The 13,933-nt window shown below is 45.4% G+C and overlaps 1 long non-coding RNA gene across 1 annotated transcript in view; it reads right to left on the bottom strand.

Annotated features, from left to right (window-relative positions):
• Window positions 1-13,062, bottom strand: part of LOC306816205 — a 62,676-nt gene extending 49,614 nt beyond the window's left edge. Inside the window, exon 1 of the long non-coding RNA XR_013777601.1 lies at window positions 12,880-13,062. This is a non-coding gene — a long non-coding RNA (uncharacterized lncRNA). The remainder of the gene's footprint in view (window positions 1-12,879) is intronic.
• Between the last annotated feature and the right edge of the window lie 871 nt (window positions 13,063-13,933).

The following is a 13,933-nucleotide window of genomic DNA, read 5'->3' as shown; positions in this document are numbered from 1 at the left end:
CCATCTCTCTCAGGCTTTGGATCCCTTGCTCTATAGTCTTCCATTGGGTCTGCTGCATATACAAATCATCTGTATATAGGTATCTTTGTGCCACACTATTTAGGACCCATGCCCAGAGGCCGTGAGGGTTAGTCCCCCTCATCATCCCTTGAACAATGACAGGATCATGTGGCAGGGATCCCAGATGTCTCGCTTCAGTGCCGTCCAGAATTGTAGCCTTGCCTGCCACATCCCAAAGCCTAACCAGCCAACTAATTATGAACTTATCAGGTCATCTCATATAATCCTTCCTTAGACCACGAACGTCCTTCAAGGAAAAGGATTCGAGATTGGTCTCTGATCTTGCACCGATCCCTTTGACTCCGGGTTTTATTTCAGGAGTGTTGAGGGTCCTTCTGCATCATCATCATCATCATCCTCCACTGGGCGATTAGTCTTAGTTTTGTGCATCCCACTTCTTGTATGGGTGGCAACAGCCACTGGTTGAAACTTACTGTCTAATTTGGCCCCTGTCCTCGAGCCTGGGTGTTAACTGCAGCCTGAGTAACCGGGATAGTAACTAATTTATCTCCCTGTTCCCCTTCCTCTGTTTGTGGTCCTACAGTATCTAATAGGGTACGATAAGGATATGCCAGGGCCCAACTCACTGCAGTAATCTTTTTTTCCTTAGGGTTATTATGGCACTTCTCTTTCAAATATTTTACCACCTCATCTGGGTTCTGAATTTGCTCATGTGGAAAGTTCCAAATTATAGGATCAGAAAATTCCTTTAAAATTTGGCCCAGGTTCTGCCATCTCTCACAGCATTCAGGACTCCTCACACTTTGCTCTGCTCCTAAATCATGAGTCACACCAGCACCTCTAGTAATCTCAGCCCTCATTTTATATAAACTGCAGACTATGTAAAGGAAGCTTACTAAATTAAACATCAGAAAGATGATTTCTTTATTATTCAGGGAAAACTGCACATTTTCTAATAAAGATGTAAAAGATTCAGAGGAGACAAAGGAAAATAAAGACTGAAAAGCCTCCTCCCCTGCTTCTCCTCTAACAAACTGAGTGTATAACCATAGCCAGGAAGCAGAAGACATTACTGGAACAGATTTCAGCATCTTTATAAACCTCTTACAAGTCATCGCAACCAAGCCCAGCCTAATAAATATTTTGGTCAGTATCCCCCTAGTACAAAAGCTACAAATAAGGGACAGTACTGGAGCTATTTGCGGAGAGGAAAATAACCCCAGAGACTAGAGAGGTATTAGGACCTCAAAAAACTCTACTAACCAAAACCACAAGCCAGCCACCACCCCAAAAGACATTATAAATCTATACCAATACACAGTTACAAAGTAATAGTTTTTTCCACTTTCTTGTGCCCACGTTAGGCGCCAATAATATTTGTCCTGGTTTAGGACAAAATTAGGGGAAACAAAGGAGCCTCCTAAGGAACAAACCCCCAGAACTCCTCTCCCCTCCCACTACCAGGTTCGAGAAGAACTTCCTCCTAGGGAAAAGTGGAAAAAACTTGTTATTTAGCAAACCCACAAAAAAAACCCCAGGTTCTGGGGCAGCATTCTGAGTCCGTGGGGCAGGGTTAGGCTCTGGGGCAGCATCCCTAGTCCCTGGGGCAGCACCTATTGGGTCCTCTAGCAAACTTTTGATCTCCTTTTTAAAGCTCCTCACCTCAGAAGCAGCCAATGGTGCATTTACAAACCTCATGCTCCCCCCAGAAACTCCCATAGGTACTTCCCTCAGGCGTAGCATTCATTCAGATTTTCCCTCCTGATCTTGGTATCTTTTTGTCTGCTATCTGGTGTTATAGGTATGACCTTTCAGGCCACCTTCTATTGTACCTGACATTTCCCCCTCAATACAAGGAGAAGCACTTTGGAAGGTTTTGGGGGCTGGGATGGGAATAGGAATACTCTGGGGTGTTAGGCAGGCATTGGAGGGACAGGGTTGAATTCCAGAGGTAGGGAGAGGAGTGTTGAGGTATCTGTGGGAGTCTGAAGGGCTGGAAGGGAACCGGATAGAACGGGAGGTGACACTGGGGAGTTAGGAAGTGAAACAGGGTGTATAGGGGAAAGAAGAGAGGTGGGTCCCGGAGAGGTATATGAAAGTGAGGCTGATAGAGTTGAGAGGGTGGAGGTTGGAATAGGGTGAATTATTAGGGCTGGATGTTGAGTTGGAGGAGGTAACAATGAGAATGGACTGCAGGTGGAGTTGGAGGTGGAGGAGGTGGGAGGCAATCCAAGGGATCCTACCCCTTCCCAGATATTGTCCCTTTTTTAAGAACTTGCTCTTTAGATACTTTATACACTTTTATTTTCTTATCCTTTTCCACACTCTCTAGCCAATAAGCAGCATATTTTATTTCCTCTGTATCTAGTACCTTTTTTAATTTAAATTTAAATTATTTAAAATTACGCATAACCATTTTTCCTTAGACCTGTACCACAGCCAATAAACAGGTCCTTTTGAAATACTTTCCTTAGGCCAAATTTCCACACATTATTCTATCATTTTTATTTTGTCCAAATCTTTTCTATCCCAACCATCTAACATTTCCCCCAAGAGGCTATTGGTGGGAATACCCTTCATTGGGGTCTTTTTCTGAAACACTACTTAGAAAATTAGGATTTTAGTTACCTTGCAGAACACTTTGGCAGGGGCTAGCAGAGGAGTGACGGAACGCAGTTATAATCTCAGAATCCAAAGTGATTGATAAAAGGTCACCCCTGCCTTATGCGTTTGAAAATGTCACTGGAGCACTTGATGGGGCTGGACCAGTGGCGCAGGAGGCGGATATGCAGAAGGCTCGCGGGATAGCGAGCAAGGAGAAGGGGCGGCTCCCGAGAAGGAGCTTAAGACCAATCAAAGAGCTCATTTTAAATCAGGTCCTTATAGGTAAAGACCCTCTCCCGGCAGGAGGCAGAGGGAGCACAGGGGGAGGGAACGGCCCAACCCCTGGAAAAAGGGGTGGGGGCGGAGCCCAAGGAAAAGGCTCAGCAGCCTGGAAGTGTCCAGCCAGTCGGCTTCCGACTCGGACTCTGACTCGAGCTTGGATGGGCAGCTGGGAAGGTGGTCAGAGGACAACTCTGACACTGATTCAGGCTGTAACAAAAAGGGAGCAGTGGCATATAAAATCACTAGCAGCAACGCTACGGCGTGGGTTAAAGCAATATCAGAGAAAGATCGAACCCCACTTACAGACTGGCGGAAAATAAAAATAGCTTGTGCTGAGTGGGCTCCATCGGCCACTCTTGTGTTCCCAGTTCGAGTCGGGGGGACAGGCAGAAATCAAAGAACCTATTCGCCGGTAAACTCAAAGGACGTGCAGGCAATTGTCAAAGCTATTGTGGACAGGGGAATTAATTCTGCTATGGTTTCCACACTCATTGATAGCGTTTTTGGAGGAGATGACATGCTCCCCTTTGATATCAAACAGACTTGCAGGCTAATTTTCAATGGGGCGGGGATGATCGTTTTTAAACAAGAATGGGAGGACATATGGGTAAAGCAGCTAGCTTTAGTAAAAGGGGCAGACCATCCAATACACGACTCCAGCATACAAAGGCTAATGGGCACAGACCCAACTATGATCACCCCACAAGCACAGGCAGAAGGCCTGCGGGCCCATGAGGTCATGACAACAACCCGTGCTGCCCGAGAAGCCATCTGTGCACCTTCTAAACTCATAGCCAAACCTTCGCCACGGTCCACTATAAAGCAAAGTGAGAGTGAGAGCTTCACTCAGTGTGTGGACTGTCTTCAGGCAACATTAGATTCCTCTGCATTACCTTCAGAGGCGAAGGGTCCTGTGCTGGCCTACGCCAGCAATGCAATTCAGCCACCAAGGACATTTTAAGATCACTGCCATCTGGGTCCAATCTCACAACCATGATCAGACATGTTACAAAGGAAGAACACCTCACTCCCATCCAAGCAGCAGTTTGCACTGCAATAACCAGTGTAATGGCATGTTTACCATAGCATTAGCCACAAAATACAGATGCTAAAATCTACCTCCTCCCCATCCAATCTCTTAGCCAAGCCAACCCTCTCCAATCCATTCTTGAGCGTGTTAAATGCTACCTTTTTATCGTTAAACCAATCCAACCCGAACCTCACAGAATCATGCTGGTTATGCTATGATGCACAACCTCCTTTTTACGAAGGTGTTGCCCTCGATCTCCCATTCATCTTTTCAAAGTCAAAGCATCCACGTCAATGCAGATGGGACATCCCCTGGAGAGGCATTACCCCAAGCCAGGTTACGGGCCAAGGCAAATGCTTTGGCAATGCAACCTTGGCAAAGCGGATGGGCAATGTCTGCCAGGAATTCATCAAACTTAAAAGGGGGAAAGTTCCAGTGGGTGATCCCAGCAGCATCGGGAATGTCGGTCTGTCAACAATCCGGGGTACGCCCATGTGTACCCCTTGACAAATTCGATCATTCTACTGACTTTTGTGTCCAAGTTTTAATTGTCCCCAGAGTCCTGTATCACCAGGAAGAAGAAGTGTACTGCTTGTTCGAGGAACCTGACTGGCTCCACAAGCACGAAGTGCTAACGGGCATCACCATCGCAATGCTCTTCGGTTTAGGAGTTACCGGCGCTGTCACAGGCATCTTGGCCCTTGCAACACAACATCAAGGACTGGCCCAACTGCAGATGACCGTCAACGAGGACCTGCAGAGAATTGAGAAATCCATTTCTTCTCTAGAAAAATCCCTTTCCTCACTCTCAGAGGTCGTCCTCCAAAACAGGCGAGGACTGGATCTCCTGTTCATGCAGCATGGAGGCCTGTGTGCCGCCTTGAAAGAGGAATGCTACTTTTATGCAGACCACACCCGAGTCGTTAGAGACTCCATGGCTGAACTGAGACATCGACTGAACCTGAGAGAAATGGACAGAGAAGATCAACAAGGCTGGTTCGAGTCATGGTTCAACCAGTTCCCATGGCTCACCACCCTAATTTCTACCCTAATAGGCACACTCACTATAATCCTACTAACACTAATCTTCGGGCCCTGCATGTTGAACAAATTGGTGCAATTCTTTAAAAAGTGTCTAGTACAGTTAACATTATGTTTGTCGACTGCTGACAATTATTTTAAGGCATGCCAGTTACTAACACATTTACAATTTTATACTAACTTTACTAACCCATGGAATTTTATAATGTCTGCATTTTAGAATTTGATACAATTTTTACTAATCATGAGGGGGGGCGGGAAATGTGGAGAGTTAGAGATATGTGAGCGGAAGAATTTGAGCTGTACGGTCAGTTAGGACTCCTTCCCCCCTCGCAGTGAGACCTTTGCTCCGTGCCTGGCCTCACCCAGCCAGACGTGAGCTGAAGGAAATGACACGAAGAGTCCAAGTTATAAAAACCCCTGTGACCCCTCAATAAATGCCATTTTACTGTCCACCAAGTTGATGTCTGGAGCATATGGACGGAGAGGCCCTGGGGTTTGGGCTGCCGTGCCGGGCTTAACCCAGAACTAGGTCACCGCAACACCCCCTCCTCCAGTCCTGGAAGACCCTCTATAGCCTTCAAAGGACTAGAAACCTTTACTGTTTCAGTAGTCAAAGCTTCCAGCATTACTTGTTCTACTTTTAAAAGATCCTTTGCTTTATTATATTTTGTTTTTATTATCTTTTATTATCTTTTTTATTATCTTATAATTTTTTATTATTATTTTTATTATTATTTTTTATTATCTTTTGTTTCAGTGTGGTATATATCTCTGTTTACCTGCTGCCAAAATCCTACTTTAAATATCTGACTTGTGTAAATTCGGGGGTAACGCATTCGTACCCACACAAGCAAATCTCTGTGTTCATCCTCCATTACTGAAATTGGGTGTGAGGAGACTAAAAACTTCAACATAGTTAATATTTGGACCTGTTCTTGGCTGAAGGACCCACCCATGGTGTGTGTGCCTGTAGTGCATCTTAGATCTGAACCGACTCACCAAAATGCAAAGCTATCAGACCCGATTCAGAGTCCTTCTGGGCTTCTGTCCAGCAGATGTGCAGGGAGAGGAATTCCTGGAATCCTCCCTTCCGACACGAGTCTGGTAACTGGCTTTTCTGGCACTGGCTCAAGGTCTCTCTTCTGCAGCTTTCTTCAGGTGGATTTTCAGGGTTTGGCAGTTGTATTCACCTTTGTGAACTACGCTACCAACACCCACAAGTCCAGGAATCCAGACGCACACCCTGGCACACCAGGTGTCCGGTCCCTGAGGGTCTCTTCAGGCATGAGACCTCCCCAGAGAGGGCATGCAGGTGGTCAGAAGTCTGGTTCTCTCAGAGACACCGTCGAGAAAGCAGCTTGAGATGACCTTGTGTTGTTTCAGGGCTGTTTATTTATCTTATCTTTAAAAATGTTTCAGCCAGCCCAACACAGGTCCGCTCTGCAGGTCAACCATTGTAGAAGAACCTCTGGGCAGGCTGTGCCAAGGCCTTTATACTCTAAACTACATATACAATATTTACAAATTTTCAACAATGTCCAGTTCTTTCCCCATCCAATTTGTGGTTCCCAGGCTGCAACTTCAACACGGATGACATGAAGAAGAAGGAGGAAGAAGCCCACCACACCCAGGATCCTCCATCTTGGCCACATGGCTCCTAATATAAACAATCCAAAAACCTACTTATACTACATTCTAATATTCTAATTTACACTCTACTTGTCACCATTTTCTGTGTCTCTTCTCTCAGCGTTGGCAAATTCTCCCAAGGAGCCAAATCCAGCCCCTGCACCACCTGGACAACACTCGGGGGTCTCAGAGGGCTCTGCCAGGGGTGTTTTTGTATCCCCGGAGGAGCCAGGGAGGTACCCTGGACTCCCGCAGTGACATTGTTTAAATCAATGTGCAGAGAGACCAGGAGATCTCACCAGGTACTGTGATGGCCCCAGTGCCAGGGAGGGATGGGGCGATACAACTGCCCCACCAAATTCCCTGAGGGGATGCCATCCAATCCCAGCACCCTACTCACTTCCTGTAGATCATCTTGGACTCCTTCCAGGAGTATCTGGGAAAGGAGAACAAAAGTTTGGTCTGGATTGGACCCCATGGGGCTTTGAGGGGACATGGGTGCAGGGAGCAGGGCGGGGGCAATGGGGTGGGAATTCAGGGCTGTCAAGGAGGTCTGTTTGGGATGGAAGGGAGACGCAAAGACACTGAACTGGGGCCAGTTGAGGGCTCAAGGGACTGGGCTGGGGGTATGGAAGGGTCTTGGTGTGAGGTAGAGGGGAGGAGAAAGGAATTGGAGGGTAGGGATATGGGAGTGCAAGGAAGGGGCTGGGTGGGGACAGAAAAACAAGGATGGGTGGGGACAAAAGTGTCAGGACCCAGAGAGGATTTGGGAAGGGGGAATGAGTCAGGGAATTGCTGAAGGGGGCCCCGGTGCAGTGGCCATGAAGAAAAGCAAAGGATTGAGGGGGGACATGGAAGGAGAGGCCTCCGGAATGGTAAGGGGGAGGCGTTTGAGGAGCCCGGAGAGGACACAAAGGAGGGAGCAGGGATGGAATTCCTGAAGGGACCAAAAGGATGGGATGGGTGGCAGCAAAGGGCAGGGTGCGGGGACAGCGTTTGGCTGGTGCCTCACCTTAGCCTGTGCCAGGGGGCACAGCAGGATGGAGAAGAGCAGGGCCATGCTGAGCACAGCCACCTTCATCTTCCTCTCACTCTGGACAGCGCTGGCTGAGGCTGCAGCAGGGCAGGAGCACCTTTATCCCTGCAAGGACTCTTCTGCCTGGAACCAATGGTCTGTTGTGACACCGTGGGACCTCACAAAACCAAGGGGCTATTGTGACATCACGAGGCCTCCTAGAATGAAGGGGCCATTATGGTACTATGGGTCATAATGGAAACAATGGGCCAATGTTGACACCATGAGTCCTCAAAGAACCAAAGTGTCATTGTGACACCATGTGGCCTAACAGAACCAAGTCGCAACTGTGACACCATGGGGCCTAAGAGAACCAAAGGGCCATTGTGACACAATGAGGCCTAACAGAAAATAGGGGTATTGAGGCTTCATGGGGCCTCAAGTAACTACGGAGATACCGTGGAGCCTAATAGAAGCAAGGGATCATTGTGCCACCTTGAGGTCTAAGAGAATCAAGGGGCTATCCTGACACCATGGGGCCTATGAGAATCTGGGAGTCAATGCGATACCATGTAGCCTAACGAAACCAAGGGCCATTCTGACATCATGGGGCGTCACAGAACTAAAGGACCATTGTCACACCAAGGGCCTTCAAAGAACCAAGGGGCCATTGTGACACCATGGAACTCATGGAACTTAGGAGCCATTGTGACACCAAGGGCCTTCAAAGAACCAAGGCAACACTGTGACAACATGAGGCCTCAAGGCACCAAGTGGCCATTGTGACACCATGGGGCTTCATAAAACCAAGAGACCATTCTAACACCATGGATCGAATAGAACCAAGGGGCCATTATGATTCCATGGGTTTTAAGGGAACCCAGGAGCCATTTTGACACTATAGGGCCTCACAGAACAACAGGACCATTTTGACACCATGGGCCCTCACAGAACAAAGGGGGCATTGTTTGATCACGTGCCCTATCTGTACAAAGCAGCCATAGTGATAACATGGAGTGTAACAGACCCAAAATGCCATTGTGACACCAAGGGACCTCATGGCACCAAGAGGTCCTCTTGAACACCATGGGACCACACAGATCCAAGAGGCCATTTTGACACCATGGGTCCTAACAGAACAAAGAGGAAATTGTGACACCATGGGGCCAAAAAAACCCCAAAGGATACTTTTGGCACCATGGAATCCAAGGGCTGATTAAGACACCATGGAGCCTAATGAAACCAAGGGCCATTGTGAGACCTTGTGGCCTTACAGAACCAATGGTCCATTGTGAAACCTCGGGGCCAAAGGGAACCAAGGGGCCGTTGTGACACCATTTGGTTGCATAGACGCAATGCTCCATTTTGACACCATGGGGCCTCACAGAACCAAGGGTCCTTTGTAAAACCAGGATGTCCACTGGAACCACGGGGTCATTGTGAGATCTTGGAGCTTAAGAAAACCAAGGAGCTTTTGTGACACCATGGGGCCTAAAAGAACCAAGGGGTGATTGTGAACACCATGAAGCCTCATTGAACGGAGGGGCAATTGCAACACCATGGGGCCTCATGCTAACAAAAGGCCATTGTGGTACCATCGGGAGGGGTCTCATGGAACCAAGGGTCCATTGCATCACCACAGGGCCTTGTAATCCCAAGTGGCCATTGTGACACCATTTGGTCGCATTGAATCAATGCACCCTTTTGACAGCATGAGGCCTCACAGAACCAAGGGTCCTTTGTAAAACCATGGTGTCCACTGGAATTAAGGGACCATTGTGAGACCATGGGGCCTCACATAACAATGGGGTCATTGTGACACCATGGGTTCTAACAGAATCAAGGGGAAATTTGGACATCATGAGGCCAAACAAAACTAAGGGGGTTTTTTGGCACCATTGAGCCTCAGAAATCCAAGAGGTGATTAAGACACCATGGAGCCTAATGAAACCAAGGGCTGTTGTGAGACCTTGTGGCCTTACAAAACCAATGGTCCATTGTGAAACCTCGAGGCCAATCAGAACTAAGGGGCCATTTAGAAACGATGGAATCTGAAAGAATCAAGGGGCAATTGTGATACCATGGGGCCTCTGGGAACCAAGGGGCCATTGTGACACCATGGGGCCTAATGGGACCACGGGTGCATTGTGACACCTTGGTGCCTTATGGAATCAATGGGGCATTGTGACACCATGGCACCTCATAGAACCAAGGGGTGATTTTGACACCATGGGGCCCAACGGAACCAAGGGGCCATTCTGATGCCATGAGGCCCAACAGAACCAAGGATACCACTATGGGACCCCATGTGATCATTAAGCAATCCAGGAACCTGCTGCAGGTGAGCTCCTCTCCCCAGGGTTCTACAGGTCCTGCAGGATCCTGCTCCATCACAGGATTCCTATTGGGTCATGGCCTCCTTTGGGAATGGATCTACTGCAGAGCAGGATCCAGCACAGGATGCAGGTGAATCCCTCCTCCATTCTGGGCCTCCGTGGGCTGCAGGTGGATTTCTGCTCTGTCATGAGGTGCCTGAACCAGTCCCCCTCCCCATGTGTAGTTGCATTACTGGGGCAGGGGAAATTTGGGAGGACCAAAACTCCTGTTTCCTCCAGTTACACAGTTGTGGATATTGAGTTTTTGTAGTAGCTACATCCAATTCTGGTGTTGTGCATTACCTGCACTATCCAGCAGTTCTATCTTAGGTTTAGCCTCCCATATTGACAAGATCTTTTCTCAATCTCCTCCAGCTCTCATCTATAATTTCCTATATACTTGATCGCAGCATTCTTCTTTCATGAACAATCTTAAGGTGTTGGAACCCTGGTCACTGAGAATTTTAGACTTTCTGTGCTGACAAGCACTGACCCCAAGAGAACACTGCATTTAACCTCAGGTCATGGAAAAGACTTCCAAACTTAAATAATAAAACTGAGATTATAAGTCTGTAGTTTAAATAAAAATGTGTAATATCACATAGTAAAAAACTCAGACTTTAAAAGTTTTAGAATACAGCAATATATATATAAATAAAAATAGGACTTTTAGAACAAAAGTTTTTCCTTCTTTTTGCCTTCTAATTCATATGTCTAAGTAGTATTTTATAATTAAATAAAATATATGCATTACAAGACACAAATAGGTAGTTATTAAGTTAAAAGCAAAAATAATTTAAGCAGCATTTCTTAATTTAAAAATTTACCCTTGAAAAGCCCTGTAAAAAATAAGTCTTCATTTTTAATTTGTTAACTTAAAGTACTGTAAAACTCACAGTCTGTAAAAAATAAATTAATAAAAACAATTAAAATATAAATTAAAATTAATAAACATCTAAATCCAAACAAAAAATACCGCCTCACACATTTAATCCCAACTATAACAAAAAAGCCCCACATAATATTAATGCATCATTTGAATATTGGGCAAGTCTATGTAATCTTCGGGCCTGGACACTTGAATTGAGTCCCATCAATGTTGGGATACCCAGACTCCATCCTTCATGCTGGAGTGCAGGATGACATCACATGTGCACGGTGTTAGGCATTGCCATTCCTTGACAGCTGATCAAATCTGGAGGTCAGGGATTCAAGGAGCCCTGCTTTTGCATCCATTTGGTCTGCCAAGTATCTTAGTCTAGGGATGGTGTATATTTTTTTGGTATGTCAGTTTTCTGAAGAGGCTTTCATATGATGATGTATGTTCTCATACATATTACTCACCAAGCTGGTGTGTTGGGTTGATGTGGCCAGAATTGTGTATTCTTTCACCATCTGTTGAAGCTAGGTGAGGCAGCGATTCCTTATCTCTGTGGCACATACTATCTGCTAATGGGCCATCTTTTAGACTAGGCAGGGCAATCATCTTTATCTTTTCTACAACCCATCCTCTCTCCTGGAAGATATTATCTGCTGCTGAGCCATTAAGTCCCACTGTATGACTGATAAAATTACATCATCATATTGGGAGATGCTCCAGCCAGGGGGAGGAGCCAAGCATTTCCTAACTAAATAAAAAAACTGAGATATTGAACACCAAAATACCATCCTTCCACTGGATTCCAGAAGAAAACCAGGCCTTTTCCACATCATCCCTGGACCTTCAGAAGAAAACTGCATCCTTCTACTGGTCCATTACTTCAGCTAAACCACATCTGACACTGCAGGAAAACTGTAGCTACCATTTAATTAGACTGCTACCAACACCCTGACTGAGAGGGTGTCAAGCTGTATTCTGACTCTGTCTGTATTCTATTCCAACCCTATTTTAATTTTCCTGTTAAAGAATTGTTATTCCTACTTCCCATATCTTTGCCTGAGAGCCCCTTAATTTTAAAAATATAGTAATAATTTGGAAGAAGGGAGTTTATATTCTCCATTCCAAAGAAAAGCTTCTGCCTTTATTGGCAGACACCTGTCCTTCAAACCAAGACACATGGGAATCCACTTCCCTTTGCTGCAGACCATGTAGAATATGCTGCTGGTCAAAAACCTTAGCAATGTCTATGAATACGACACCCAGTGACCTGTGTTCTCTTCTGGCAGATCGAATTTTTGTTTGCAGGACTATCAAATTTTCAGCACATCCTGCCGCTCTTAGAAATCCTCTTTGCCTTGGCTCGAGGGAGCATGCCTCAGTTAACCTTGCTGATCTTATTCTGGAGAACAGTCAGCAAGATGGAACCAATCGTGATCATTCATGGCTTCTTACTAAACATATATGATAATAGGTTTCTTTTCCAGGTTGAGTATAGGTGGCCCATCCACCTGGGCCAAATTGGTGAATTTATCCCAAATACGGGCAGTGGCCAACTTAGTATGACTGAAAGAATTGAATTGTTCCCACATGTCCTACCCACTGTCCAGCAATGCCGTTCAGCCTTATTTTTTATTTTCATGAACAGAAACAATCCATTGATCTTTGTCCACAAAAGTATGTACCATACCAATGGAGGAGAGCAGTGCTCTGGATGCTCTGGGCCCAGGCAGTCTTCTCTTACCTCATCTTAGAGAGACCTACGGCCAACAGTAGAAGAGTTCTTCTCACACCACTTTTCTCATGCTCCTATAGGAAATCCCAAAAATTCAGCGTCTGATGCATTTGTAAGATCTTGAGTTAGTTTGTGAAGGCACTGATATTTCCTGACCTTCCTGGCAGCAACTTTCAAGGATGAGTTGGAGTGCTTGTACCTGACTGTCATGTTCACCATGAATGCCTTTCCTCCTTCAACAAAGATCAAATTTGTCTCGTAAAACACATTGTCATCACCTCTTGAAACACAGTCCAATTCTTCTTTTTAGCCTCGCAGCTCACAGATGTGTCTCTTTGTGCCTTTTTTCCTGGTGCTTTGAGTAATTGGACAGTTCCCTATAATACAGGCTGATGGTTCATTATCAGCACCACAATATTTACAGGTTTTCACAAGTACCCCTGGCCAGGATCTCTCTTGGGGGGCAGACATTGGCTGTCAACTGCAGTGCAGTTACCAGTTTTCTATGAGGTGTGCTTCTGGTTATCCAGCAATTACTGATATTATCATTATAAACATCTCAATACTGTGGCCTTGGTATAACCGTTGTTTCTACATATTATTTATATTATATTATATTATATATATTATATTATATTATATTATATTATATTATATTATATTATATTATATTATATTATATTATATTATATTATATTATATTATATTATATTATATTATATTATATTATATTATATTATATTATATTATATTATATTATGTTATATGCCTTGGGATACTTGGTCAACCCCTCCGAGTTTCAAGCACAGTAGTTTACATGTTCCAAGAACTGTTTAGAGCAGCTCCTTCTCAGTTTGCCCTTTTAGAGTGTGCACATTTCTTGGCTGTGGTTTCAGTTCATTCTTATTATCACCTCCAGCCTGGGCTTTGGTCCTTACTTGGTGCTGATTGTAGCAGTGGTCTTCATCACACATACATTGGATGTTATCCCAACCAAGCAGGCAGTTCAATTCCCACAAGCATGACTGTATCAGCTATTTCACTACAGTGTCTAAGTTTAGTTAATAGCATAAATAAAAACTGTATCTGTATAGCAGAGTTACTTTAACACTATACACACAGCATCCATTTTCGTATTTGCAAAAAGCCAATATTGTAAGATGTACTTATAACATGCTAGATATTTTCCAGCCCATTCCCAGCTCAAAGCAGAGGGAAGAAGGAGAGAGCAGCCCTGACAGAATCCCAGAACTATGGTGGTGAGAAGGGGCCCAGCAGGGTGAGACACCTTCAGCCCAGTGAAGGTGCAAATGAGACCACA

Source organism: Erithacus rubecula (assembly GCF_903797595.1).
Source record: "Erithacus rubecula genome assembly, contig: scaffold_441_arrow_ctg1, whole genome shotgun sequence".
NCBI lineage: Eukaryota > Metazoa > Chordata > Aves > Passeriformes > Muscicapidae > Erithacus > Erithacus rubecula.
Note: the sequence above shows the minus strand (reverse complement) of the source record. Positions and strands in the feature narration are given on the sequence as shown.